We start from the raw sequence: 26,491 nt of genomic DNA, 5'->3' as shown, positions 1-26,491 counted from the left end.
ATGACTTTTTTGTAACTTGAAGTCAATCAATCACAAATATTTTTTGAAGAATCGCTTCCCAAACAGCCGCCGTTGGTAGTTTTTCGGCCAGGATACGTTCCTGCCATATTATTTGATGTATTTTTGGGCGTTTCTGTTTAACATCCCAACCCTGCACAAAATTTCCTTCTCTGTCTTTTAGCTTTAATGTTAACACATCTCTCGAAGAGTGTTAAAGCACATTTTCTCACTATGATTACAATCAAATGTATCAATATTTGGTGTAGTAACACTTACGTTTCATCTACACTTTCTTGGCAGTGCACACAAAACGGGACATAATACGTCTCGTCTCGAAAACTAGACGGTGGAATATATCTATCTTACTGAAAGCAGTACCTTTCGCCAACGGTCATACCGCGCTGAATATACCGCTTCTCGTCCGATCACCGAAGTCAAGCAGCGTCGAGCCTGGTAAGTACTTGGATGGGTTACTGCCTGGGAACACCAGGTACTGTTGGCAAAATTTTTTTTGTTTTGGTTGATAATGACCTTTTTGTAATTTGAAACCAATCAATCATCCACAGTTTCTGCAGAATCACCTCTTTTAAAACTGTAAGCAAATAATATATGTAAAAAATGTATATTAGTATATATGAATATCTGGGAAGCCGATGTTTTTTTTAGTTTCTTATCAAGCTGGTTTGAAGGGTGCAGTCGTATTACAGCCGGCCGCCATAATTGCGGTGGATAGCGGTGCCTGGATCCGCCGTGTCTCTCTCCGTAGGTCCGGCGTTGGTAGTTTTCGGCGAGAATACGCGTCTGCGTTATTATGGGGTGTATATTTTGTTCAAAACCCTTTCACTGCACTAAATTTGAATCCCTATCTTGTAGCTTTAATGTTAACACATCTCTCGAAGTTTGTTAGAGCACATTTTCTCACTATGATTACAATGAATTGTATCATTATTTTAGTACAAAAACGTATGTTTCTTCAACACATTCTTGGCATTGCCTACGAAACGTAGGATGTCCCGACTCGTCTCGAAAGCTAGAAGGTGGCCTATATGTAACTTACCGAAAGCAGTGCATTTCGCCAGCGGACATACCGCGTTAAATATACCGGTTTTCGTCAAAAAACAGAAACCAAGCAGCGACGGATCTGGAAAGTAGTTGGATGGGTGACAGCCTGGGAGCACCAGGTACTGTTAGCAACCTTTTTGCTTTTGTAATTGTGATAATGACCTTTTTTGTAACTTGAAGTCAATAAATCACAAACATTTCTTGCAGAATCGCTTCCCGAAGAGCCGGCGTTGGTAGTTTTTGTGCGAGGATACGTTCCTGAAATATTATTTGATGTATTTTTGGGCGTTTCTGTTTAAAATCCTAACCCTGCACAAAATTTTCTTCTCTGTCTTTTAGCTTTAATGTTAACACATCTCTCGAAGGTTGTTAAAGCACATTTTCTCACTATGATTACAATGAAATGTATCATTAATAGTAACAATTATGTTTCATCTACACATTCTTGGCAGTGCACACTAAACGAGACATAACCCGTCTCGTCTCGAAAACTAGACGGTGGAGTATATCTATCTTACCGAAAGCAGTACCTTTCGCCAACGGTCATACCGCGCTGAATATACCGGTTCTCGTCCTATCACCGAAGTCAAGCAGTGTCGGGCCTGGTAAGTACTTGGATGGGTGACTGCCTGGGAACACCAGGTACTGTTGGCAACCTTTTTCTTTGTTTTGGTTAATAGTGACATTTTTGTAATTTCAAACCAATCAATCATCCACAGTTTCTGCAGAATCACCTCTTTTATAGCTGTAAGCATATAATATATGTAAAAAATGTATATTAGTATATATGAATATCTGGGAAGCCGATGTTTTTTTTTTAATTTCATATCACTCTGGGTTGCAGGGTGCTGTCGTATTACATCTGGCCGCCATAATTGCGGTGGATAGCGGTGCCTGGATCCGCCGTGTCTCTCTCCGTAGGTCCGGCGTTGGTAGTTTTCGGCGAGAATACGAGTCTGCGTTATTATGGGGTGTATATTTTGTTCAAAACCCTTTCACTGCACCAAATTTGAATCCCTATCGAATTCTGCAGCTTTCGCCAACGGTCATACCGCGCTGAATATACCGGTTCTCGTCCGATCACCGAAGTCAAGCAGCTTGGGGCCTGGTAAGTACTTGGATGGGTAACCGCCTGGGAACACCATGTACTGTTGGCGACCTTTTTCTTAATGCTGATAATGATCTTTTTTGAAACTTGAAATCAATCAAGCACCCACAGTTTTTGCAGAATCGCTCCCCGAAGAGCCGGCGATGGTAGTTTTTCTGCGAGGATACGTTCCTGCCATATTATCGTATGTATTTTATGTGCGTTTTTTGTTTAAAAACCCAACCCTTCAAAAAATTTCCTTCTCTGTCTTTTAGCTTTAATGTTAACACATCTCTCGAAGGTTGTTAGAGCACATTTTCTCAATATGATTACAATGAATTGTATCATTATTTGTAGTACAAAAACGTATGTTTATTCTACAAATTCTTGGCATTGCCCACGAAACGTGAGATGTCCCGACTCGTCTCGAAAACTAGAAGGTGGCCTATATGTAACTTACCGAAAGCAGTGTCTTTCGCCAACGGACATACCGCGTTAAATATACCGGTTTTCGTCCCAAAACAGAAGTCAAGCAGCGACGGATTTGGTAAGTACTTGGATGGTTGAAAGCCTGGGAGCACCATTTACTGTTAGCAACGTTTTTGCTTTTTTAATGGTGATAATGACTTTTTTGTAACTTGAAGTCAATCAATCACAAACATATTTTGCAGAATCCCTTCCCGAAGAGCCGGCGTTGGTAGCTTTTCTGCGAGGATACGTTCCTGCCATATTATTTGATGTATTTTTGTGCGTTTTTGTTTAAAATCTCAAACCTGCAAAAAATTTCCTTCTCTGTGTTTTAGCTTTTATGTTAACACATCTCTCGAAGGTTGTTAGAGCACATTTTCTCACTATGATTACAATGAAATGTATCATTATTTTGTGTAGTAACAATTATATTTCATCTACACATTCTTGGCATTGCACACAAAATGAGACATAACCCGTCTCGTCTCGAAAACTAGACGGTGGAGTATATCTATCTTACCGAATGCAGTACCTTTCGCCAACGTTCATACCGCGCTGAATATACCGGTTCTCGTCCGATCACCGAAGTCAAGCAGCGTCGGGCCTGGTAAGTACTTGGATGGGTGACCGCCTGGGAACACCAGGTACTGTTGGCAACCTTTTCTTTAATGCTGATAATGACCATTTTTGAAACTTGAAGTCAATCAATCACCCACAGTTTTTGAGGAATCGGTCCCCAAAGAGCCGACGTTGGTAGTTTTTCTGCGAGGATACCTTCCTGCCATATTATTTGATGTATTTTATGTGCGTTTTTTGTTTAAAAACCAAACACTTCACAAAATTTCCTTCTCTGTCTTTTAGCTTTAATGTTAACACATCTCTCGAAGGTTGTTAAAGCACATTTTCTCACTATGATTACAATGAAATGTATCATTATTTGTTGTATAAAAACCTATGTTTCTTCTACATATTCTTGGCATTGCCCACGAAACGTGAGATGTCCCGACTCGTCTCGAAAACTAGAAGGTGGCCTATATGTAACTTACCGAAAGCAGTGTCTTTCGCCAACGGACATACCGCGTTAAATATACCGGTTTTCGTCCCAAAACAGAAGTCAAGCAGCGACGGATTTGGTAAGTACTTGGATGGGTGACAGCCTGGGAGCACCAGGTACTGTTAGCAACCTTTGCTTTTTTAATGGTGATAATGACTTTTTTGTAACTTGAAGTCAATCAATCACAAATATTTTTTGCAGAATCGCTTCCCAAACAGCAGGCGTTGGTAGTTTTTCTGCGAGGATACGTTCCTGCCATATTTTTTGATGTATTTTTGGGCGTTTCTGTTTAACATCCCAACCCTGCACAAAATTTCCTTCTCTGTCTTTTAGCTTTAATGTTAACACATCTCTCGAAAAGTGTTAAAGCACATTTTCTCACTATGATTACAATCAAATGTATCAATATTTCGTGTAGTAACACTTACGTTTCATCTACACTTTCTTGGCAGTGCACACAAAACGGGACATAATACGTCTCGTCTCGAAAACTAGACGGTGGAGTATATATATCTTACTGAAAGCAGTACCTTTCGCCAACGGTCATACCGCGCTGAATATATCGGTTCTCGTCCGATCACCGAAGTCAAGCAGCGTCGAGCCTGGTAAGTACTTGGATGGGTGACCGCCTGGGAACGCCAGGTGCTGTTGGCAACCTTTTTTTTTGTTTTGGTTGATAATGACCTTTTTGTAATTTGAAACCGATCAATCATCCACAGTTTCTGCAGAATCACCTCTTTTATAGCTATAAGCAAATAATATATGTAAAAAATGTATATTAATATATATGAAGTCCTCCTCCGTAGTCGAGCGGGTTAAGGCGTTCACTCGTCTTGAGATCGTTCGCTGTGGGACGGCGTAGGTTCGAATCCGGCTCTGGTCGGAATTTATTCGGCCTACGTATAGGGCCGGTGGCAACCCACCATCGTAAGGAAATTGGGGAGCTCCGAATGAGTGATAGTAATCCGGTAGAGACGACCTACTATAACGGCTGGGGATACGTCGGGCTGACTCCCCGACTATTCCAATACTGGTTGAAGATCTCCACGTTTAGAGGTGACGAGAGAAAGTGTGGGAGGGAGACCGGCAGTCCGTAGGTATGCCCAGGCCCTTCATGGGCTGTTGCTCAAAGGATTATTATTAGTATATATGAATATCTGGGAAGCCGATGTTTTTTTTTAGTTTTTTATCATGCTGGTTTGAAGGGTGCAGTCGTATTACAGCCGGCCGCCATAATTGCGGTGGATAGCGGTGCCTGGATCCGCCGTGTCTCTCTCCGTAGGTCCGGCGTTGGGAGTTTTCGGCGAGAATACGAGTCTGCGTTATTATGGGGTGTATATTTTGTTCAAAACCCTTTCACTGCACTAAATTTGAATCCCTATCTTGTAGCTTTAATGTTAACACATCTCTCGAAGTTTGTTAGAGCACATTTTCTCACTATGATTACAATGAATTGTATCATTATTTTAGTACAAAAACGTATGTTTCTTCAACACATTCTTGGCATTGCCCACGAAACGTAGGATGTCCCGACTCGTCTCGAAAGCTAGAAGGTGGCCTATATGTAACTTACCGAAAGCAGTGCATTTCGCCAGCGGACATACCGCGTTAAATATACCGGTTTTCGTCAAAAAACAGAAACCAAGCAGCGACGGATCTGGAAAGTACTTGGATTGGTGACAGCCTGGGAGCACCAGGTACTGTTAGCAACCTTTTTGCTTTTGTAATGGTGATAATGACCTTTTTAGTAACTTGAAGTCAATAAATCACAAATATTTCTTTCAGAATCGCTTCCCGAAGAGCCGGCGTTGGTAGTTTTTGTGCGAGGATACGTTCCTGAAATATTATTTGATGTATTTTTGGGCGTTTCTGTTTAAAATCCTAACCCTGCACAAAATTTCCTTCTCTGTCTTTTAGCTTTAATGTTAACACATCTCTCGAAGGTTGTTAAAGCACATTTTCTCACTATGATTACAATGAAATGTATCATTAATAGTAACAATTATGTTTCATCTACACATTCTTGGCAGTGCACACTAAACGAGACATAACCCGTCTCGTCTCGAAAACTAGACGGTGGAGTATATCTATCTTACCGAAAGCAGTACCTTTCGCCAACGGTCATACCGCGCTGAATATACCGGTTCTCGTCCGATCACCGAAGTCAAGCAGTGTCGGGCCTGGTAAGTACTTGGATGGGTGACTGCCTGGGAACACCAGGTACTGTTGGCAACCTTTTTCTTTGTTTTGGTTAATAGTGACATTTTTGTAATTTCAAACCAATCAATCATCCACAGTTTCTGCAGAATCACCTCTTTTATAGCTGTAAGCATATAATATATGTAAAAAATGTATATTAGTATATATGAATATCTGGGAAGCCGATGTTTTATTTAATTTCTTATCATGCTGGGTTGCAGGGTGCTGTCGTATTACATCCGGCCGCCATAATTGCGGTGGATAGCTGTGCCTGGATCCGCCGTGTCTCTCTCCGTAGGTCCGGCGTTGGTAGTTTTCGGCGAGAATACGAGTCTGCGTTATTATGGGGTGTATATTTTGTTCAAAACCCTTTCACTGCACTAAATTTGAATCTCTATCTTGTAGCTTTAATGTTAACACATGTCTCGAAGTTTGTTAGAGCACATTTTCTCACTATGATTACAATGAATTGTATCATTATTTGTAGTTCAAAAACGTATGTTTCTTCTACACATTCTTGGCATTGCCCACGAAACGTGAGATGTCCCGACTCGTCTCGAAAACTAGAAGGTGGCCTATATGTAACTTACCGAAAGCAGTGTCTTTCGCCAACGGACATACCGCGTTAAATATACCGGTTTTCGTCCCAAAACAGAAGTCAAGCAGCGACGGATTTGGTAAGTACTTGGATGGGTGACAGCCTGGGAGCACCAGGTACTGTTAGCAACCTTTGCTTTTTTAATGGTGATAATGACTTTTTTGTAACTTGAAGTCAATGAATCACAAACATATTTTGCAGAATCGCTTCCCGAAGAGCCGGCGTTGGTAGCTTTTCTGCGAGAATACGTTCCTGCCATATTATTTGATGTATTTTTGTGCGTTTTTGTTTAAAATCTCAAACCTGCACAAAATTTCCTTCTCTGTCTTTTAGCTTTTATGTTAACACATCTCTCGAAGGTTGTTAGAGCACATTTTCTCACTATGATTACAATGAAATGTTTCTATATTTTGTGTAGTAACAATTATATTTCATCTACACATTCTTGGCATTGCACACAAAATGAGACATAACCCGTCTCGTCTCGAAAACTAGACGGTGGAGTATATCTATCTTACCGAATGCAGTACCTTTCGCCAACGGTCATACCGCGCTGAATATACCGGTTCTCGTCCGATCACCGAAGTCAAGCAGCGTCGGGAATGGTAAGTACTTGGATGGGTGACCGCCTGGGAACACCAGGTACTGTTGGCAACCATTTCTTTAATGCTGATAATGACCATTTTTGAAACTTGAAGTCAATCAATCACCCACAGTTTTTGAGGAATCGCTCCCCGAAGAGCCGACGTTGGTAGTTTTTCTGCGAGGATACCTTCCTGCCATATTATTTGATGCATTTTATGTGCGTTTTTTGTTTAAAAACCAAACACTTCACAAAATTTCCTTCTCTGTCTTTTAGCTTTAATGTTAACACATCTCTGGAAGGTTGTTAAAGCACATTTTCGCACTATGATTACAATGAAATGTATCATTATTTGTTGTACAAAAACCTATGTTTCTTCTACATATTCTTGGCATTCCCCACGAAACGTGAGATGTCCCGACTCTTCTCGAAAACTAGAAGGTGGCCTATATGTAACTTACCGAAAGCAGTGTCTTTCGCCAACGGACATACCGCGTTAAATATACCGGTTTTCGTCCCAAAACAGAAATCAAGCAGCGACGGATTTGGTAAGTACTTGGATGGGTGACAGCCTGGGAGCACCAGGTACTGTTAGCAACCTTTGCTTTTTTAATGGTGATAATGACTTTTTTGTAACTTGAAGTCAATCAATCACAAATATTTTTTGCAGAATCTCTTCCCAAACAGCAGGCGTTGGTAGTTTTTCGGCGAGGATTCGTTCCTGCCATATTTTTTGATGTATTTTTGGGCGTTTCTGTTTAAAATCCTAACCCTGCACAAAATTTCCTTCTCTGTCTTCTAGCTTTAATGTTAACACATCTCTCGAAGGTTGTTAAAGCACATTTTCTCACTATGATTACAATGAAATGTATCATTAATAGTAACAATTATGTTTCATCTACACATTCTGGGCAGTGCACACTAAACGAGACATAACCCGTCTCGTCTCGAAAACTAGACGGTGGAGTATATCTATCTTACCGAGAGCAGTACCTTTCGCCAACGGTCATACCGCGATGAATATACCGGTTCTCGTCCGATCACCGAAGTCATGCAGCGTCGGACCTGGTAAGTACTTGGATGGGTGACTGCCTGGGAACACCAGGTACTGTTGGCAACCTTTTTCTTTGTTTTGGTTAATAGTGACTTTTTGTAATTTGCAACCAATCAATCATCCACAGTTTCTGCAGAATCACCTCTTTCATAGCAGTCAGAAAATAATATATGTAAAAAATGTATATTAGTATATATGAATATCTGGGAAGCCGATGTTTTTTTTTAATTTCTTATCATTCTGGGTTGGAGGGTGCTGTCGTATTACATCTGGCCGCCATAATTGCGGTGGATAGGGGTGCCTGTATCCGCCTTGTCTCTCTCCGTTGGTCCTGCGTTGGTAGTTTTCGGCGAGAATACAAGTCTGCGTTATTATGGGGTGTATATTTTGTTCAGAACCCTTTCACTGCACTAAATTTTAATCTCTATCTTGTAGCTTTAATGTTAACACATCTCTCGAAGTTTGTTAGAGCACATTTTCTCACTATGATTGCAATGAATTGTATCATTATTTGTAGTACAAAAACGTATGTTTCTTCTACACATTCTTGGCATTGCCCACGAAACGTGAGATGTCCCGACTCGTCTCGAAAACTAGAAGGTGGCCTATATGTAACTTACCGAAAGCAGTGTCTTTCGCCAACGGACATACCGCGTTAAATATACCGGTTTTCGTCCCAAAACAGAAGTCAAGCAGCGACGGATCTGGTAAGTACTTGGATGGGTGACAGCCTGGGAGCACCAGGTACTGTGAGCAACCTTTTGCTTTTTTAATGGTGATAATGACTTTTTTGTAACTTGAAGTCAATCAATCACAAATATTTTTTGAAGAATCGCTTCCCAAACAGCCGCCGTTGGTAGTTTTTCGGCCAGGATACGTTCCTGCCATATTATTTGATGTATTTTTGGGCGTTTCTGTTTAACATCCCAACCCTGCACAAAATTTCCTTCTCTGTCTTTTAGCTTTAATGTTAACACATCTCTCGAAGAGTGTTAAAGCACATTTTCTCACTATGATTACAATCAAATGTATCAATATTTGGTGTAGTAACACTTACGTTTCATCTACACTTTCTTGGCAGTGCACACAAAACGGGACATAATACGTCTCGTCTCGAAAACTAGACGGTGGAATATATCTATCTTACTGAAAGCAGTACCTTTCGCCAACGGTCATACCGCGCTGAATATACCGCTTCTCGTCCGATCACCGAAGTCAAGCAGCGTCGAGCCTGGTAAGTACTTGGATGGGTTACTGCCTGGGAACACCAGGTACTGTTGGCAAAATTTTTTTTGTTTTGGTTGATAATGACCTTTTTGTAATTTGAAACCAATCAATCATCCACAGTTTCTGCAGAATCACCTCTTTTAAAACTGTAAGCAAATAATATATGTAAAAAATGTATATTAGTATATATGAATATCTGGGAAGCCGATGTTTTTTTTAGTTTCTTATCAAGCTGGTTTGAAGGGTGCAGTCGTATTACAGCCGGCCGCCATAATTGCGGTGGATAGCGGTGCCTGGATCCGCCGTGTCTCTCTCCGTAGGTCCGGCGTTGGTAGTTTTCGGCGAGAATACGCGTCTGCGTTATTATGGGGTGTATATTTTGTTCAAAACCCTTTCACTGCACTAAATTTGAATCCCTATCTTGTAGCTTTAATGTTAACACATCTCTCGAAGTTTGTTAGAGCACATTTTCTCACTATGATTACAATGAATTGTATCATTATTTTAGTACAAAAACGTATGTTTCTTCAACACATTCTTGGCATTGCCCACGAAACGTAGGATGTCCCGACTCGTCTCGAAAGCTAGAAGGTGGCCTATATGTAACTTACCGAAAGCAGTGCATTTCGCCAGCGGACATACCGCGTTAAATATACCGGTTTTCGTCAAAAAACAGAAACCAAGCAGCGACGGATCTGGAAAGTAGTTGGATGGGTGACAGCCTGGGAGCACCAGGTACTGTTAGCAACCTTTTTGCTTTTGTAATTGTGATAATGACCTTTTTTGTAACTTGAAGTCAATAAATCACAAACATTTCTTGCAGAATCGCTTCCCGAAGAGCCGGCGTTGGTAGTTTTTGTGCGAGGATACGTTCCTGAAATATTATTTGATGTATTTTTGGGCGTTTCTGTTTAAAATCCTAACCCTGCACAAAATTTTCTTCTCTGTCTTTTAGCTTTAATGTTAACACATCTCTCGAAGGTTGTTAAAGCACATTTTCTCACTATGATTACAATGAAATGTATCATTAATAGTAACAATTATGTTTCATCTACACATTCTTGGCAGTGCACACTAAACGAGACATAACCCGTCTCGTCTCGAAAACTAGACGGTGGAGTATATCTATCTTACCGAAAGCAGTACCTTTCGCCAACGGTCATACCGCGCTGAATATACCGGTTCTCGTCCTATCACCGAAGTCAAGCAGTGTCGGGCCTGGTAAGTACTTGGATGGGTGACTGCCTGGGAACACCAGGTACTGTTGGCAACCTTTTTCTTTGTTTTGGTTAATAGTGAAATTTTTGTAATTTGAAACCAATCAATCATCCACAGTTTCTGCAGAATCACCTCTTTTATAGCTGTAAGCATATAATATATGTAAAAAATGTATATTAGTATATATGAATATCTGGGAAGCCGATTTTTTATTTAATTTCTTATCATGCTGGGTTGCAGGGTGCTGTCTTATTACAGCCGGCCGCCATAATTGCGGTGGATAGCTGTGCCTAGATCCGCCGTGTCTCTCTCCGTAGTTCCGGCGTTGGTAGTTTTCGGCGAGAATACGAGTCTGCGTTATTATTGGGTGTATATTTTGTTCAAAACCCTTTCACTGCACTAAATTTGAATCTCTATCTTGTAGCTTTAATGTTAACACATGTCTCGAATTTTTTAGAGCACATTTTCTCACTATGATTACAATTAATTGTATCAATATTTGTAGTTCAAAAACGTATGTTTCTTCTACACATTCTTGGCATTGCCCACGAAACGTAGGATGTCCCGACTAATCTCGAAAGCTAGATGGTGGCCTATATGTAACTTACCGAAAGTAGTGCACTTCGCCAACGGACATACCGCGTTAAATATACCGGTTTTCGTCCCAAAACAGAAGTCAAGCAGCGACGGATCTGGTAAGTACTTGGATGGTTGACAGCCTGAGAGCACCATTTACTGTTAGCAACATTTTGGCTTTTTCAATGGTGATAATGACTTTTTTGTAACTTGAAGTCAATGAACCACAAACATTTTTTGCAGAATCGCATCCCGAAGAGACGGCGTTGGTAGTTTTTCTGCGAGGATACGTTCCTGCCATATTATTTGATGTATTTTTGGGCGTTTCTGTTTAAAATCCCAACCCTGCGCAAAATTTCCTTCTCTGTCTTTTAGCTTTAATGTTAACACACCTCTCGAAAGTTGATAAAGCACATTTTCTCACTATGATTACAATGAAATGTATCATTAATAGTAACAATTATGTTTCATCTACACATTCTTGGCAGTCCACACAAAACGGGACATAATACGTCTCGTCTCAAAAACTAGACGGTGGAGTATATCTATCTTACCGAAAGCAGTACCTTTCGCCAACGGTCATACCGCGCTGAATATACCGGTTCTCATCCGATCACCGAAGTCAAGCAGCGTCGGGCCTGGTAAGTACTTGGATGGTTGACTGCCTGGGAACACCAGGTACTGTTGGCAACTTTTTTTTTGTTTTGGTTGATAATGACCTTTTTTTATTTGAAACCAATCAATCATCCACAGTTTCTGCAGAATCACCTCTTTCATAGCAGTCAGAAAATAATATATGTAAAAAATGTATATTAGTATATATGAATATCTGGGAAGCCGATGTTTTTTTTTTTAATTTCATATCACTCTGGGTTGCAGGGTGCTGTCGTATTACATCTGGCCGCCATAATTGCGGTGGATAGCGGTGCCTGGATCCGCCGTGTCTCTCTCCGTAGGTCCGGTGTTGGTAGTTTTCGGCGAGAATACGAGTCTGCGTTATTATGGGGTGTATATTTTGTTCAAAACCCTTTCACTGCACCAAATTTGAATCCCTATCGAATTCTGTAGCTTTCGCCAACGGTCATACCGCGCTGAATATACCGGTTCTCGTCCGATCACCGAAGTCAAGCAGCTTCGGGCCTGGTAAGTACTTGGATGGGTGACCGCCTGGGAACACCATGTACTGTTGGCGACCTTTTTCTTAATGCTGATAATGATCTTTTTTGAAACTTGAAATCAATCAATCACCCACAGTTTTTGCAGAATCGCTCCCCGAAGAGCCGGCGATGGTAGTTTTTCTGCGAGGATACGTTCCTGCCATATTATCGTATGTATTTTATGTGCGTTTTTTGTTTAAAAACCCAACCCTTCAAAAAATTTCCTTCTCTGTCTTTTAGCTTTAATGTTAACACATCTCTCGAAGGTTGTTAGAGCACATTTTCTCAATATGATTACAATGAATTGTATCATTATTTGTAGTACAAAATCGTATGTTTATTCTACAAATTCTTGGCATTGCCCACGAAACGTGAGATGTCCCGACTCGCCTCGAAAACTAGACGGTGGCCTATATGTAACGTACCGAAAGCAGTGTCTTTCGCCAACGGACATACCGCGTTAAGTATACCGGTTATCGTCCCAAAACAGAAGTCAAGCAGCGAAGGATCTGGTAAGTACTTGGATGGGTGACAGCCTGGGAGCACCAGGTACTGTTAGCAACCTTTTGCTTTGTTTTGGTTAATATTGACCTTTTTGTAATTTGAAACCAATCAATCATCCACAGTTTCTGCAGAGTCACCTCTTTCATAGCAGTCAGAAAATAATATCTGTAAAAAATGTATATTAGTATATATCAATATCTGGGAAGCCGATGTTTTTTTTTTAATTTCATATCACTCTGTGTTGCAGGGTGCTGTCGTATTACATCTGGCCGCCATAATTGCGGTGGATAGCGGTGCCTGGATCCGACGTGTCTCTCTCCGTAGGTCCTGCGTTATTAGTTTTCGGCGAGAATACGAGTCTGCGTTATTATGGGGTGTATATTTTGTTCAAAACCCTTTCACTGCACTAAATTTGAATCTCTATCTTGTAGCTTTAATATTAACACATCTCTCGAAGTTTGTTAGAGCACATTTTCTCACTATGATTACAATGAATTGTATCATTATTTGTAGTACAAAAACGTATGTTTCTTCTACACATTCTTGGCATTGCCCACGAAACATGAGATGTCCGACTCGTCTCGAAAACTAGAAGGTGGCCTATATGTAACTTACCGAAAGCAGTGTCTTTCGCCAACGGACATACCGCGTTAAATATACCGGTTTTCGTCCCAAAACAGAAGTCAAGAAGCGACGGATCTGGTAAGTACTTGGATGGGTGACAGCCTGGGAGCACCAGGTACTGTTAGCAACCTTTTGCTTTTTTAATGGTGATAATGACTTTTTTGTAACTTGAAGTTAATCAATCACAAATATTTTTTGCAGAATCGCTTCCGAAACAGCCGGCGTTGGTAGTTTTTCGGCGAGGATACGTTCCTGCCATATTATTTGATATATTTTTGGGCGTTTCTGTTTAGCATCCCAAACCTGCACAAAATTTCCTTCTCTGTCTTTTAGCTTTAATGTTAACACATCTCTCGAAGAGTGTTAAAGCACATTTTCTCACTATGATAACAATCAAATGTACCAATATTTGGTGTAGTAACACTTACGTTTCATCTACACTTTCTTGGCAGTGCACACAAAACGGGACATAATACGTCTCGTCTCGAAAACTAGACGGTGGAGTATATCTATCTTACCGAAAGCAGTACCCCTCGCCAACGGTCATACCGCGCTGAATATACCGGTTCTCGTCCGATCACCGAATTCAAGCAGCGTCGGGCCTGGTAAGTACTTGGATTGGTGACTGCCTTTGAACACCAGGTACTGTTGGCAACCTTTTTTTTGTTTTGGTTGATAATGACATTTTGTAATTTGAAACCAATCAATCATCCACAGTTTCCGCAGAATCACCTCTTTTATAGCTGTAAGCAAATAATATATGTAAAAAATGAATATTAGTATATATGAATATCTGGGAAGCCGATGTTTTTTTTTAGTTTCTTATCATGCTGGTTTGAAGGGTGCAGTCGTCTTACAGCCGGCCGCCATAATTGCGGTGGATAGCGGTGCCTGGATCCGCCGTGTCTCTCTCCGTAGGTCCGGCGTTGGTAGTTTTCGGCGAGAATATGAGTCTGCGTTATTATTATGTGTATATTTTGTTCAAAACCCTTTCACTGCACTAAATTTTAATCTCTATCTTGTAGCTTTAATGTTAACACATCTCTCGAAGTTTGTTAGAGCACATTTTCTCACTATGATTACAATGAATTGTATCATTATTTTAGTACAGAAACGTATGTTTCTTCAACACATTCTTGGCATTGCCCACGAAACGTAGGATGTCCCGACTCGTCTCGAAAGCTAGAAGGTGGCCTATATGTAACTTACCGAAAGCAGTGCATTTCGCCAGCGGACATACCGCGTTAAATATACCGGTTTTCGTCCCCAAAAAGAAACCAAGCAGCGACGGATCTGGAAAGTACTTGGATGGGTGACAGCCAGGGAGCACCAGGTACTGTTAGCAACCTTTTTGCTTTTTTAATGGCGATAATGACTTTTTTGTAACTTGAAGTCAATAAATCACAAACATTTTTTGCAGAATCGCTTCCCGAAGAGCCGGCGTTGGTAGTTTTTCGGCGAGGATACGTTCCTGCCATATTATTTGATGTATTTTTGGGCGTTTCTGTTTAACATCCCAACCCTGCACAAAATTTCCTTCTCTGTCTTTTAGCTTTAATGTTAACACATCTCTCGAAGAGTGTTAAAGCACATTTTCTCACTATGATTACAATCAAATGTATCAATATTTGGTGTAGTAATACTTACGTTTCATCTACACTTTCTTGGCAGGGCACACAAAACGGGACATAATACGTCTCGTCTCGAAAACTAGACTGTGGAGTATATCTATCTTACCGAAAGCAGTACCTTTCGCCAACGGTCATACCGCGCTGAATATACCGGTTCTCGTCCGATCACCGAAGTCAAGCAGTGTCGGGCCTGGTAAGCACTTGGATGGGTGACTGCCTGGGAACACCAGGTACTGTTGGCAACCTTTTTCTTTGTTTTGGTTAATAGTGACATTTTTGTAATTTGAAACCAATCAATGATCCACAGTTTCTGCAGAATCACCTCTTTTATAGCTGTAAGCATATAATATATGTAAAAAATGTATATTAGTATATATGAATATCTGGGAAGCCGATGTTTTATTTAATTTCTTATCATGCTGGGTTGCAGGGTGCTGTCGTATTACATCCGGCCGCCATAATTGCGATTGATAGCTGTGCCTAGATCCGCCGTGTCTCTCTCCGTAGTTCCGGCATTGGTAGTTTTCGGCGAGAATACGAGTCTGCGTTATTATGGGGTGTATATTTTGTTCAAAACCCTTTCACTGCACTAAATTTGAATCCCTATCTTGTAGCTTTAATGTTAACACATCTCTCGAAATTTGTTAGAGCACATTTTCTCAATATGATTACAATGAATTGTATCATTATTTTAGTACAAAAACGTATGTTTCTTCAACACATTCTTGGCATTGCCCACGAAACGTAGGATGTCCCGACTCGCCTCGAAAGCTAGAAGGTGGCCTATATGTAACTTACCGAAAGCAGTGCATTTCCCCAGCGGACACACCGCGTTAAATATACCGGTTTTGGTCCCAAAAAAGAAATCAAGCAGCGACGGATCTGGAAAGTACTAGGATGGGTGACAGCCAGGGAGCACCAAGTACTGTTAGCAACCTTTTTGCTTTTGTAATGGTGATAATGACCTTTTTTGTAACTTGAAGTCAATGAATCACAAACATTTTTTGCAGAATCGCTTCCCGAAGAGCCGGCGTTGGTAGTTTTTCTGCGAGGAATCGTTCCTGAAATATTATTTGATGTATTTTTAGGAGTTTCTGTTTAAAATCCCAACCCTGCTTAAAATTTCCTTCTCTGTCTTTTAGCTTTAATGTTAACACATCTCTCGAAGGTTGTTAAAGCACATTTTCTCACTATGATTACAATGAAATGTATCATTAATAGTAACAATTATGTTTCATCTACACATTCTTGGCAGTCCACACTAAACGAGACATAACCCGTCTCGTCTCGAAAACTAGGCGTTAGAGTATATCTATCTTACCGAGAGCAGTACCTTTCGCCAACGGTCATACCGCGCTGAATATACCGGTTCTCGTCCGATCACCGAAGTCAAGCAGCGTCGGGCCTGGTAAGTACTTGGATGGGTGACTGCCTGGGAACACCAGGTACTGTTGGCAACCTTTTTCTTTGTTTTGGTTAATAGTGACCTTTTTGTAATTTGAAACCAATCAATCATCCACAGTTTCTGCAGAATCACCTCTTTCATAGCAGTCAGAAAATAATATATGTAAAAAATGTATATTAGTATATATGAATATCTGGGAAGCCGATGTTTTTTTTAGTTTCTTATCAAGCTGGTTTGAAGGGTGCAGTCGTATTACAGCCGGCCGCCATAATTGCGGTGGATAGCGGTGCCTGGATCCGCCGTGTCTCTCTCCGTAGGTCCGGCGTTGGTAGTTTTCGGCGAGAATACGAGTCTGCGTTATTATGGGGTGTATATTTTGTTCAAAACCCTTTCACTGCACTAAATTTGAATCCCTATCTTGTAGCTTTAATGTTAACACATCTCTCGAAGTTTGTTAGAGCACATTTTCTCACTATGATTACAATGAATTGTATCATTATTTTAGTACAAAAACGTATGTTTCTTCAACACATTCTTGGCATTGCCCACGAAACGTAGGATGTCCCGACTCGTCTCGAAAGCTAGAAGGTGGCCTATATGTAACTTACCGAAAGCAGTGCATTTCGCCAGCGGACATACCGCGTTAAATATACCGGTTTTCGTCAAAAAACAGAAACCAAGCAGCGACGGATCTGGAAAGTACTTGGATTGGTGGCAGCCTGGGAGCACCAGGTACTGTTAGCAACCTTTTTGCTTTTGTAATGGTGATAATGACCTTTTTTGTAACTTGAAGTCAATAAATCACAAACATTTCTTTCAGAATCGCTTCCCGAAGAGCCGGCGTTGGTAGTTTTTGTGCGAGGATACGTTCCTGAAATATTATTTGATGTATTTTTGGGCGTATCTGTTTAAAATCCTAACCCTGCACAAAATTTCCTTCTCTGTCTTTTAGCTTTAATGTTAACACATCTCTCGAAGGTTGTTAAAGCACATTTTCTCACTATGATTACAATGAAATGTATCATTAATAGTAACAATTATGTTTCATCTACACATTCTTGGCAGTGCACACTAAACGAGACATAACCCGTCTCGTCTCGAAAACTAGACGGTGGAGTATATCTATCTTACCGAAAGCAGTACCTTTCGCCAACGGTCATACCGCGCTGAATATACCGGTTCTCGTCCGATCACCGAAGTCAAGCAGTGTCGGGCCTGGTAAGTACTTGGATGGGTGACTGCCTGGGAACACCAGGTACTGTTGGCAACCTTTTTCTTTGTTTTGGTTAATAGTGACATTTTTGTAATTTGAAACCAATCAATGATCCACAGTTTCTGCAGAATCACCTCTTTTATAGCTGTAAGCATATAATATATGTAAAAAATGTATATTAGTATATATGAATATCTGGGAAGCCGATGTTTTATTTAATTTCTTATCATGCTGGGTTGCAGGGTGCTGTCGTATTACATCCGGCCGCCATAATTGCGGTGGATAGCTGTGCCTGGATCCGCCGTGTCTCTCTCCGTAGGTCCGGCGTTGGTAGTTTTCGGCGAGAATACGAGTCTGCGTTATTATGGGGTGTATATTTTGTTCAAAACCCTTTCACTACACTAAATTTGAATCTCTATCTTGTAGCTTTAATGTTAACACATGTCTCGAAGTTTGTTAGAGCACATTTTCTCACTATGATTACAATGAATTGTATCATTATTTGTAGTTCAAAAACGTATGTTTCTTCTACACATTCTTGGCACTGCCCACGAAACGTAGGATGTCCCGACTCGTCTCGAAAGCTAGACGGTGCCCTATATGTAACTTACCGAAAGTAGTGCATACGGACATACCGCGTTAAATATACCGGTTTTCGTCCCAAAACAGAAGTCAAGCAGCGACGGATCTGGTAAGTACTTGGATGGTTGACAGCCTGGGAGCACCATTTACTGTTAGCAACGTTTTTGCTTTTTTAATGGTGATAATGACTTTTTTGTAACTTGAAGTCAATCAATCACAAACATATTTTGCAGAATCGCTTCCCGAAGAGCCGGCGTTGGTAGCTTTTCTGCGAGGATACGTTCCTGCCATATTATTTGATGTATTTTTGTGCGTTTTTGTTTAAAATCTCAAACCTGCACAAAATTTCCTTCTCTGTGTTTTAGCTTTTATGTTAACACATCTCTCGAAGGTTGTTAGAGCACATTTTCTCACTATGATTACAATGAAATGTATCATTATTTTGTGTAGTAACAATTATATTTCATCTACACATTCTTGGCATTGCACACAAAATGAGACATAACCCGTCTCGTCTCGAAAACTAGACGGTGGAGTATATCTATCTTACCGAATGCAGTACCTTTCGCCAACGTTCATACCGCGCTGAATATACCGGTTCTCGTCCGATCACCGAAGTCAAGCAGCGTCGGGCCTGGTAAGTACTTGGATGGGTGACCGCCTGGGAACACCAGGTACTGTTGGCAACCTTTTCTTTAATGCTGATAATGACCATCTTTGAAACTTGAAGTCAATCAATCACCCACAGTTTTTGAGGAATCGCTCCCCGAAGAGCCGACGTTGGTAGTTTTTCTGCGAGAATACCTTCCTGCCATATTATTTGATGTATTTTATGTGCGTTTTTTGTTTAAAAACCAAACACTTCACAAAATTTCCTTCTCTGTCTTTTAGCTTTAATGTTAACACATCTCTGGAAGGTTGTTAAAGCACATTTTCTCACTATGATTACAATGAAATGTATCATTATTTGTTGTACAAAAACCTATGTTTCTTCTACATATTCTTGGCATTGCCCACGAAACGTGAGATGTCCCGACTCGTCTCGAAAACTAGAAGGTGGCCTATATGTAACTTACCGAAAGCAGTGTCTTTCGCCAACGGACATACCGCGTTAAATATACCGGTTTTCGTCCCAAAACAGAAGTCAAGCAGCGACGGATTTGGTAAGTACTTGGATGGGTGACAGCCTGGGAGCACCAGGTACTGTTAGCAACCTTTGCTTTTTTAATGGTGATAATGACTTTTTTGTAACTTGAAGTCAATCAATCACAAATATTTTTTGCAGAATCGCTTCCCAAACAGCAGGCGTTGGTAGTTTTTCGGCGAGGATACGTTCCTGCCATATTTTTTGATGTATTTTTGGGCGTTTCTGTTTAACATCCCAACCCTGCACAAAATTTCCTTCTCTGTCTTTTAGCTTTAATGTTAACACATGTCTCGAAGAGTGTTAAAGCACATTTTCTCACTATGATTACAATCAAATGTATCAATATTTGGTGTAGTAACACTTACGTTTCATCTACACTTTCTTGGCAGTGCACACAAAACGGGACATAATACGTCTCGTCTCGAAAACTAGACGGTGGAGTATATCTATCTTACTGAAAGCAGTACCTTTCGCCAACGGTCATACCGCGCTGAATATATCGGTTCTCGTCCGATCACCGAAGTCAAGCAGCGTCGAGCCTGGTAAGTACTTGGATGGGTGACCGCCTGGGAACGCCAGGTGCTGTTGGCAACCTTTTTTTTGTTTTGGTTGATAATGACCTTTTTGTAATTTGAAACCAATCAATCATCCACAGCTTCTGCAGAATCACCTCTCTTAGAGCTATAAGCAAATAATATATGTAAGAAATGTATATTAGTATATATGAAGTCCTCCTCCGTAGTCGAGCGGGTTAAGGCGTTCACTCGTCTTGAGATCGTTCGCTGTGGGACGGCGTAGGTTCGAATCCGGCTCTGGTCGGAATTTATTCGGCCTACGTATAGGGCCGGTGGCAACCCACCATCGTGAGGAAATTGGGGAGCTCCGAATGAGTGATCGTAATCCGGTCGAGACGACCTACTATAACGGCTGGGGATACGTCGGGATGACCCCCCGAATATTCCAATAATGGTTGAAGATCTCCACGCTTAGAGGTGACGAGAGAAAGTGTGGGAGGGAGACTTCAGTCGGTAGGTATGCCCAGGCCCTTCATGGGCTGTTGCGCAAAGGATTATTATTAGTATATATGAATATCTGGGAAGCCGATGTTTTTTTTTAGTTTCTTATCATGCTGGTTTGAAGGGTGCAGTCGTATTACAGCCGGCCGCCATAATTGCGGTGGATAGCGGTGCCTGGATCCGCCGTGTCTCTCTCCGTAGGTCCGGCGTTGGTAGTTTTCGGCGAGAATATGAGTCTGCGTTATTATTATGTGTATATTTTGTTCAAAACCCTTTCACTGCACTAAATTTTAATCTCTATCTTGTAGCTTTAATGTTAACACATCTCTCGAAGTTTGTTAGAGCACATTTTCTCACTATGATTACAATGAATTGTATCATTATTTTAGTACAGAAACGTATGTTTCTTCAACACATTCTTGGCATTGCCCACGAAACGTATAATGTCCCGACTCGTCTCGAAAGCTAGAAGGTGGCCTATATGTAACTTACCGAAAGCAGTGCATTTCGCCAGCGGACATACCGCGTTAAATATACCGGTTTTCGTCCCAAAAAAGAAACCAGGCAGCGACGGATCTGGAAAGTACTTGGATGGGTGACAGCCAGGGAGCACCAGGTACTGTTAGCATCCTCTTTTTTCTTTTTTAATGGCGATAATGACTTTTTTGTAACTTGAAGTCAATAAATCACAAACATTTTTTGCAGAATCGCTTCCCGAAGAGCCGGCGTTGGTAGTTTTTCGGCGAGGATACGTTCCTGCCATATTATTTGATGTATTTTTGGGCGTTTCTGTTTAACATCCCAACCCTGCACAAAATTTCCTTCTCTGTCTTTTAGCTTTAATTTTAACACATCTCTCGAAGAGTGTTAAAGCACATTTTCTCACTATGATTACAATCAAATGTATCAATATTTGGTGTAGTAATACTTACGTTTCATCTACACTTTCTTGGCAGGGCACACAAAACGGGACATAATACGTCTCGTCTCGAAAACTAGACTGTGGAGTATATCTATCTTACCGAAAGCAGTACCTTTCGCCAACGGTCATACCGCGCTGAATATGCCGGTTCTCGTCCGATCACCGAAGTCAAGCAGTGTCGGGCCTGGTAAGTACTTGGATGGGTGACTGCCTGGGAACACCAGGTACTGTTGGCAACCTTTTTCTTTGTTTTGGTTAATAGTGACATTTTTGTAATTTGAAACCATTCAATCATCCACAGTTTCTGCAGAATCACCTCTTTTATAGCTGTAAGCATATAATATATGTAAAAAATGTATATTAGTATATATGAATATCTGGGAAGCCGATGTTTTATTTAATTTCTTATCATGCTGGGTTGCAGGGTGCTGTCGTATTACATCCGGCCGCCATAATTGCGATTGATAGCTGTGCCTAGATCCGCCGTGTCTCTCTCCGTAGTTCCGGCATTGGTAGTTTTCGGCGAGAATACGAGTCTGCGTTATTATGGGGTGTATATTTTGTTCAAAACCCTTTCACTGCACTAAATTTGAATCCCTATCGTGTAGCTTTAATGTTAACACATCTCTCGAAATTTGTTAGAGCACATTTTCTCAATATGATTACAATGAATTGTATCATTATTTTAGTACAAAAACGTATGTTTCTTCAACACATTCTTGGCATTGCCCACGAAACGTAGGATGTCCCGACTCGCCTCGAAAGCTAGAAGGTGGCCTATATGTAACTTACCGAAAGCAGTGCATTTCCCCAGCGGACATACCGCGTTAAATATACCGGTTTTGGTCCCAAAAAAGAAACCAAGCAGCGACGGATCTGGAAAGTACTAGGATGGGTGACAGCCAGGGAGCACCAAGTACTGTTAGCAACCTTTTTGCTTTTGTAATGGTGATAATGACCTTTTTTGTAACTTGAAGTCAATGAATCACAAACATTTTTTGCAGAATCGCTTCCCGAAGAGCCGGCGTTGGTAGTTTTTCTGCGAGGATACGTTCCTGAAATATTATTTGATGTATTTTTAGGAGTTTCTGTTTAAAATCCCAACCCTGCTTAAAATTTCCTTCTCTGTCCTTTAGCTTTAATGTTAACACATCTCTCGAAGGTTGTTAAAGCACATTTTCTCACTATGATTACAATGAAATGTATCATTAATAGTAACAATTATGTTTCATCTACACATTCTTGGCAGTCCACACTAAACGAGACATAACCCGTCTCGTCTCGAAAACTAGGCGTTAGAGTATATCTATCTTACCGAGAGCAGTACCTTTCGCCAACGGTCATACCGCGCTGAATATACCGGTTCTCGTCCGATCACCGAAGTCAAGCAGCGTCGGGCCTGGTAAGTACTTGGATGGGTGACTGCCTGGGAACACCAGGTACTGTTGGCAACCTTTTTCTTTGTTTTGGTTAATAGTGACCTTTTTGTAATTTGAAACCAATCAATCATCCACAGTTTCTGCAGAATCACCTCTTTCATAGCAGTCAGAAAATAATATATGTAAAAAATGTATATTAGTATATATGAATATCTGGGAAGCCGATGTTTTTTTTAGTTTCTTATCAAGCTGGTTTGAAGGGTGCAGTCGTATTACAGCCGGCCGCCATAATTGCGGTGGATAGCGGTGCCTGGATCCGCCGTGTCTCTCTCCGTAGGTCCGGCGTTGGTAGTTTTCGGCGAGAATACGAGTCTGCGTTATTATGGGGTGTATATTTTGTTCAAAACCCTTTCACTGCACTAAATTTGAATCCCTATCTTGTAGCTTTAATGTTAACACATCTCTCGAAGTTTGTTAGAGCACATTTTCTCACTATGATTACAATGAATTGTATCATTATTTTAGTACAAAAACGTATGTTTCTTCAACACATTCTTGGCATTGCCCACGAAACGTAGGATGTCCCGACTCGTCTCGAAAGCTAGAAGGTGGCCTATATGTAACTTACCGAAAGCAGTGCATTTCGCCAGCGGACATACCGCGTTAAATATACCGGTTTTCGTCAAAAAACAGAAACCAAGCAGCGACGGATCTGGAAAGTACTTGGATTGGTGACAGCCTGGGAGCACCAGGTACTGTTAGCAACCTTTTTGCTTTTGTAATGGTGATAATGACCTTTTTTGTAACTTGAAGTCAATAAATCACAAACATTTCTTTCAGAATCGCTTCCCGAAGAGCCGGCGTTGGTAGTTTTTGTGCGAGGATACGTTCCTGAAATATTATTTGATGTATTTTTGGGCGTTTCTGTTTAAAATCCTAACCCTGCACAAAATTTCCTTCTCTGTCTTTTAGCTTTAATGTTAACACATCTCTCGAAGGTTGTTAAAGCACATTTTCTCACTATGATTACAATGAAATGTATCATTAATAGTAACAATTATGTTTCATCTACACATTCTTGGCAGTGCACACTAAACGAGACATAACCCGTCTCGTCTCGAAAACTAGACGTTGGAGTATATCTATCTTACCGAAAGCAGTACCTTTCGCCAACGGTCATACCGCGCTGAATATACCGGTTCTCGTCCGATCACCGAAGTCAAGCAGTGTCGGGCCTGGTAAGTACTTGGATGGGTGACTGCCTGGGAACACCAGGTACTGTTGGCAACCTTTTTCTTTGTTTTGGATAATAGTGACATTTTTGTAATTTGAAACCAATCAATGATCCACAGTTTCTGCAGAATCACCTCTTTTATAGCTGTAAGCATATAATATATGTAAAAAATGTATATTAGTATATATGAATATCTGGGAAGCCGATGTTTTATTTAATTTCTTATCATGCTGGGTTGCAGGGTGCTGTCGTATTACATCCGGCCGCCATAATTGCGGTGGATAGCTGTGCCTGGATCCGCCGTGTCTCTCTCCGTAGGTCCGGCGTTGGTAGTTTTCGGCGAGAATACGAGTCTGCGTTATTATGGGGTGTATATTTTGTTCAAAACCCTTGCACTGCACTAAATTTGAATCTCTATCTTGTAGCTTTAATGTTAACACATGTCTCGAAGTTTGTTAGAGCACATTTTCTCACTATGATTACAATGAATTGTATCATTATTTGTAGTTCAAAAACGTATGTTTCTTCTACACATTCTTGGCATTGCCCACGAAACGTAGGATGTCCCGACTCGTCTCGAAAGCTAGACGGTGCCCTATATGTAACTTACCGAAAGTAGTGCATACGGACATACCGCGTTAAATATACCGGTTTTCGTCCCAAAACAGAAGTCAAGCAGCGACGGATCTGGTAAGTACTTGGATGGTTGACAGCCTGGGAGCACCATTTACTGTTAGCAACGTTTTTGCTTTTTTAATGGTGATAATGACTTTTTTGTAACTTGAAGTCAATCAATCACAAACATATTTTGCAGAATCGCTTCCCGAAGAGCCGGCGTTGGTAGCTTTTCTGCGAGGATACGTTCCTGCCATATTATTTGATGTATTTTTGTGCGTTTTTGTTTAAAATCTCAAACCTGCACAAAATTTCCTTCTCTGTCTTTTAGCTTTTATGTTAACACATCTCTCGAAGGTTGTTAGAGCACATTTTCTCACTATGATTACAATGAAATGTATCATTATTTTCTGTAGTAACAACTATATTTCATCTACACATTCTTGGCATTGCACACAAAATGAGACATAACCCGTCTCGTCTCGAAAACTAGACGGTGGAGTATATCTATCTTACCGAATGCAGTACCTTTCGCCAACGTTCATACCGCGCTGAATATACCGGTTCTCGTCCGATCACCGAAGTCAAGCAGCGTCGGGCCTGGTAAGTACTTGGATGGGTGACCGCCTGGGAACACCAGGTACTGTTGGCAACCTTTTCTTTAATGCTGATAATGACCATCTTTGAAACTTGAAGTCAATCAATCACCCACAGTTTTTGAGGAATCGCTCCCCGAAGAGCCGACGTTGGTAGTTTTTCTGCGAGAATACCTTCCTGCCATATTATTTGATGTATTTTATGTGCGTTTTTTGTTTAAAAACCAAACACTTCACAAAATTTCCTTCTCTGTCTTTTAGCTTTAATGTTAACACATCTCTGGAAGGTTGTTAAAGCACATTTTCTCACTATGATTACAATGAAATGTATCATTATTTGTTGTACAAAAACCTATGTTTCTTCTACATATTCTTGGCATTGCCCACGAAACGTGAGATGTCCCGACTCGTCTCGAAAACTAGAGGGTGGCCTATATGTAACTTACCGAAAGCAGTGTCTTTCGCCAACGGACATACCGCGTTAAATATACCGGTTTTCGTCCCAAAACAGAAGTCAAGCAGCGACGGATTTGGTAAGTACTTGGATGGGTGACAGCCTGGGAGCACCAGGTACTGTTAGCAACCTTTGCTTTTTTAATGGTGATAATGTCTTTTTTGTAACTTGAAGTCAATCAATCACAAATATTTTTTGCAGAATCGCTTCCCAAACAGCAGGCGTTGGTAGTTTTTCGGCGAGGATACGTTCCTGCCATATTTTTTGATGTATTTTTGGGCGTTTCTGTTTAACATCCCAACCCTGCACAAAATTTCCTTCTCTGTCTTTTAGCTTTAATGTTAACACATCTCTCGAAGAGTGTTAAAGCACATTTTCTCACTATGATTACAATCAAATGTATCAATATTTGGTGTAGTAACACTTACGTTTCATCTACACTTTCTTGGCAGTGCACACAAAACGGGACATAATACGTCTCGTCTCGAAAACTAGAAGGTGGAGTATATCTATCTTACTGAAAGCAGTACCTTTCGCCAACGGTCATACCGCGCTGAATATATCGGTTCTCGTCCGATCACCGAAGTCAAGCAGCGTCGAGCCTGGTAAGTACTTGGATGGGTGACCGCCTGGGAACGCCAGGTGCTGTTGGCAACCTTTTTTTTGTTTTGGTTGATAATGACCTTTTTGTAATTTGAAACCAATCAATCATCCACAGGTTCTGCAGAATCACCTCTCTTATAGCTATAAGCAAATAATATATGTAAGAAATGTATATTAGTATATATGAAGTCCTTCTCCGTAGTCGAGCGGGTTAAGGCGTTCACTCGTCTTGAGATCGTTCGCTGTGGGACGGCGTAGGTTCGAATCCGGCTCTGGTCGGAAT

At 40.9% G+C, this 26,491-nt stretch overlaps 20 non-coding genes and 3 pseudogenes across 20 annotated transcripts; all 23 read left to right on the top strand.

Annotated features, from left to right (window-relative positions):
* Window positions 1–383: 383 nt before the first annotated feature.
* LOC145995722 (5S ribosomal RNA) lies at window positions 384–502 on the top strand (annotated as a pseudogene).
* A 1,095-nt stretch (window positions 503–1,597) lies between these two features.
* LOC145995638 (5S ribosomal RNA) lies at window positions 1,598–1,716 on the top strand. The gene has a single exon (XR_014442683.1). It is a non-coding gene; the product is annotated as a 5S ribosomal RNA (ribosomal RNA).
* Window positions 1,717–2,100: 384 nt separating this feature from the next.
* LOC145995656 (5S ribosomal RNA) lies at window positions 2,101–2,219 on the top strand. Its single transcript, XR_014442700.1, has one exon. It is a non-coding gene; the product is annotated as a 5S ribosomal RNA (ribosomal RNA).
* Window positions 2,220–3,154: 935 nt separating this feature from the next.
* LOC145995394 (5S ribosomal RNA) lies at window positions 3,155–3,273 on the top strand. Its single transcript, XR_014442450.1, has one exon. It is a non-coding gene; the product is annotated as a 5S ribosomal RNA (ribosomal RNA).
* A 933-nt stretch (window positions 3,274–4,206) lies between these two features.
* Window positions 4,207–4,325, top strand: LOC145995575 (5S ribosomal RNA). The gene has a single exon (XR_014442621.1). It is a non-coding gene; the product is annotated as a 5S ribosomal RNA (ribosomal RNA).
* Window positions 4,326–5,784: 1,459 nt separating this feature from the next.
* Window positions 5,785–5,903, top strand: LOC145995431 (5S ribosomal RNA). Its single transcript, XR_014442484.1, has one exon. It is a non-coding gene; the product is annotated as a 5S ribosomal RNA (ribosomal RNA).
* A 1,100-nt stretch (window positions 5,904–7,003) lies between these two features.
* Window positions 7,004–7,122, top strand: LOC145995619 (5S ribosomal RNA). Its single transcript, XR_014442665.1, has one exon. It is a non-coding gene; the product is annotated as a 5S ribosomal RNA (ribosomal RNA).
* Window positions 7,123–8,049: 927 nt separating this feature from the next.
* Window positions 8,050–8,168, top strand: LOC145995672 (5S ribosomal RNA; annotated as a pseudogene).
* A 1,101-nt stretch (window positions 8,169–9,269) lies between these two features.
* LOC145995721 (5S ribosomal RNA) lies at window positions 9,270–9,388 on the top strand (annotated as a pseudogene).
* A 1,095-nt stretch (window positions 9,389–10,483) lies between these two features.
* LOC145995637 (5S ribosomal RNA) lies at window positions 10,484–10,602 on the top strand. The gene has a single exon (XR_014442682.1). It is a non-coding gene; the product is annotated as a 5S ribosomal RNA (ribosomal RNA).
* Window positions 10,603–11,697: 1,095 nt separating this feature from the next.
* On the top strand, window positions 11,698–11,816 carry LOC145995397 (5S ribosomal RNA). The gene has a single exon (XR_014442453.1). It is a non-coding gene; the product is annotated as a 5S ribosomal RNA (ribosomal RNA).
* A 383-nt stretch (window positions 11,817–12,199) lies between these two features.
* On the top strand, window positions 12,200–12,318 carry LOC145995587 (5S ribosomal RNA). The gene has a single exon (XR_014442633.1). It is a non-coding gene; the product is annotated as a 5S ribosomal RNA (ribosomal RNA).
* A 1,628-nt stretch (window positions 12,319–13,946) lies between these two features.
* On the top strand, window positions 13,947–14,065 carry LOC145995655 (5S ribosomal RNA). The gene has a single exon (XR_014442699.1). It is a non-coding gene; the product is annotated as a 5S ribosomal RNA (ribosomal RNA).
* Window positions 14,066–15,165: 1,100 nt separating this feature from the next.
* LOC145995630 (5S ribosomal RNA) lies at window positions 15,166–15,284 on the top strand. Its single transcript, XR_014442675.1, has one exon. It is a non-coding gene; the product is annotated as a 5S ribosomal RNA (ribosomal RNA).
* A 1,096-nt stretch (window positions 15,285–16,380) lies between these two features.
* LOC145995666 (5S ribosomal RNA) lies at window positions 16,381–16,499 on the top strand. The gene has a single exon (XR_014442709.1). It is a non-coding gene; the product is annotated as a 5S ribosomal RNA (ribosomal RNA).
* Window positions 16,500–17,595: 1,096 nt separating this feature from the next.
* LOC145995430 (5S ribosomal RNA) lies at window positions 17,596–17,714 on the top strand. The gene has a single exon (XR_014442483.1). It is a non-coding gene; the product is annotated as a 5S ribosomal RNA (ribosomal RNA).
* A 1,095-nt stretch (window positions 17,715–18,809) lies between these two features.
* On the top strand, window positions 18,810–18,928 carry LOC145995393 (5S ribosomal RNA). Its single transcript, XR_014442449.1, has one exon. It is a non-coding gene; the product is annotated as a 5S ribosomal RNA (ribosomal RNA).
* Window positions 18,929–19,861: 933 nt separating this feature from the next.
* LOC145995573 (5S ribosomal RNA) lies at window positions 19,862–19,980 on the top strand. Its single transcript, XR_014442619.1, has one exon. It is a non-coding gene; the product is annotated as a 5S ribosomal RNA (ribosomal RNA).
* Window positions 19,981–21,444: 1,464 nt separating this feature from the next.
* Window positions 21,445–21,563, top strand: LOC145995487 (5S ribosomal RNA). The gene has a single exon (XR_014442537.1). It is a non-coding gene; the product is annotated as a 5S ribosomal RNA (ribosomal RNA).
* Window positions 21,564–22,659: 1,096 nt separating this feature from the next.
* On the top strand, window positions 22,660–22,778 carry LOC145995654 (5S ribosomal RNA). Its single transcript, XR_014442698.1, has one exon. It is a non-coding gene; the product is annotated as a 5S ribosomal RNA (ribosomal RNA).
* Window positions 22,779–23,874: 1,096 nt separating this feature from the next.
* Window positions 23,875–23,993, top strand: LOC145995429 (5S ribosomal RNA). Its single transcript, XR_014442482.1, has one exon. It is a non-coding gene; the product is annotated as a 5S ribosomal RNA (ribosomal RNA).
* A 1,095-nt stretch (window positions 23,994–25,088) lies between these two features.
* Window positions 25,089–25,207, top strand: LOC145995391 (5S ribosomal RNA). The gene has a single exon (XR_014442447.1). It is a non-coding gene; the product is annotated as a 5S ribosomal RNA (ribosomal RNA).
* A 933-nt stretch (window positions 25,208–26,140) lies between these two features.
* Window positions 26,141–26,259, top strand: LOC145995572 (5S ribosomal RNA). The gene has a single exon (XR_014442618.1). It is a non-coding gene; the product is annotated as a 5S ribosomal RNA (ribosomal RNA).
* The last annotated feature ends 232 nt before the right edge of the window (window positions 26,260–26,491 follow it).

The sequence above is a fragment of the Lepisma saccharinum genome, chromosome 11 (genome assembly GCF_977018435.1).
Source record: "Lepisma saccharinum chromosome 11, izLepSacc3.1, whole genome shotgun sequence".
Taxonomy (NCBI): Eukaryota; Metazoa; Arthropoda; class Insecta; order Zygentoma; family Lepismatidae; genus Lepisma; species Lepisma saccharinum.
This window is presented reverse-complemented; position numbering and strand designations above follow the sequence as displayed.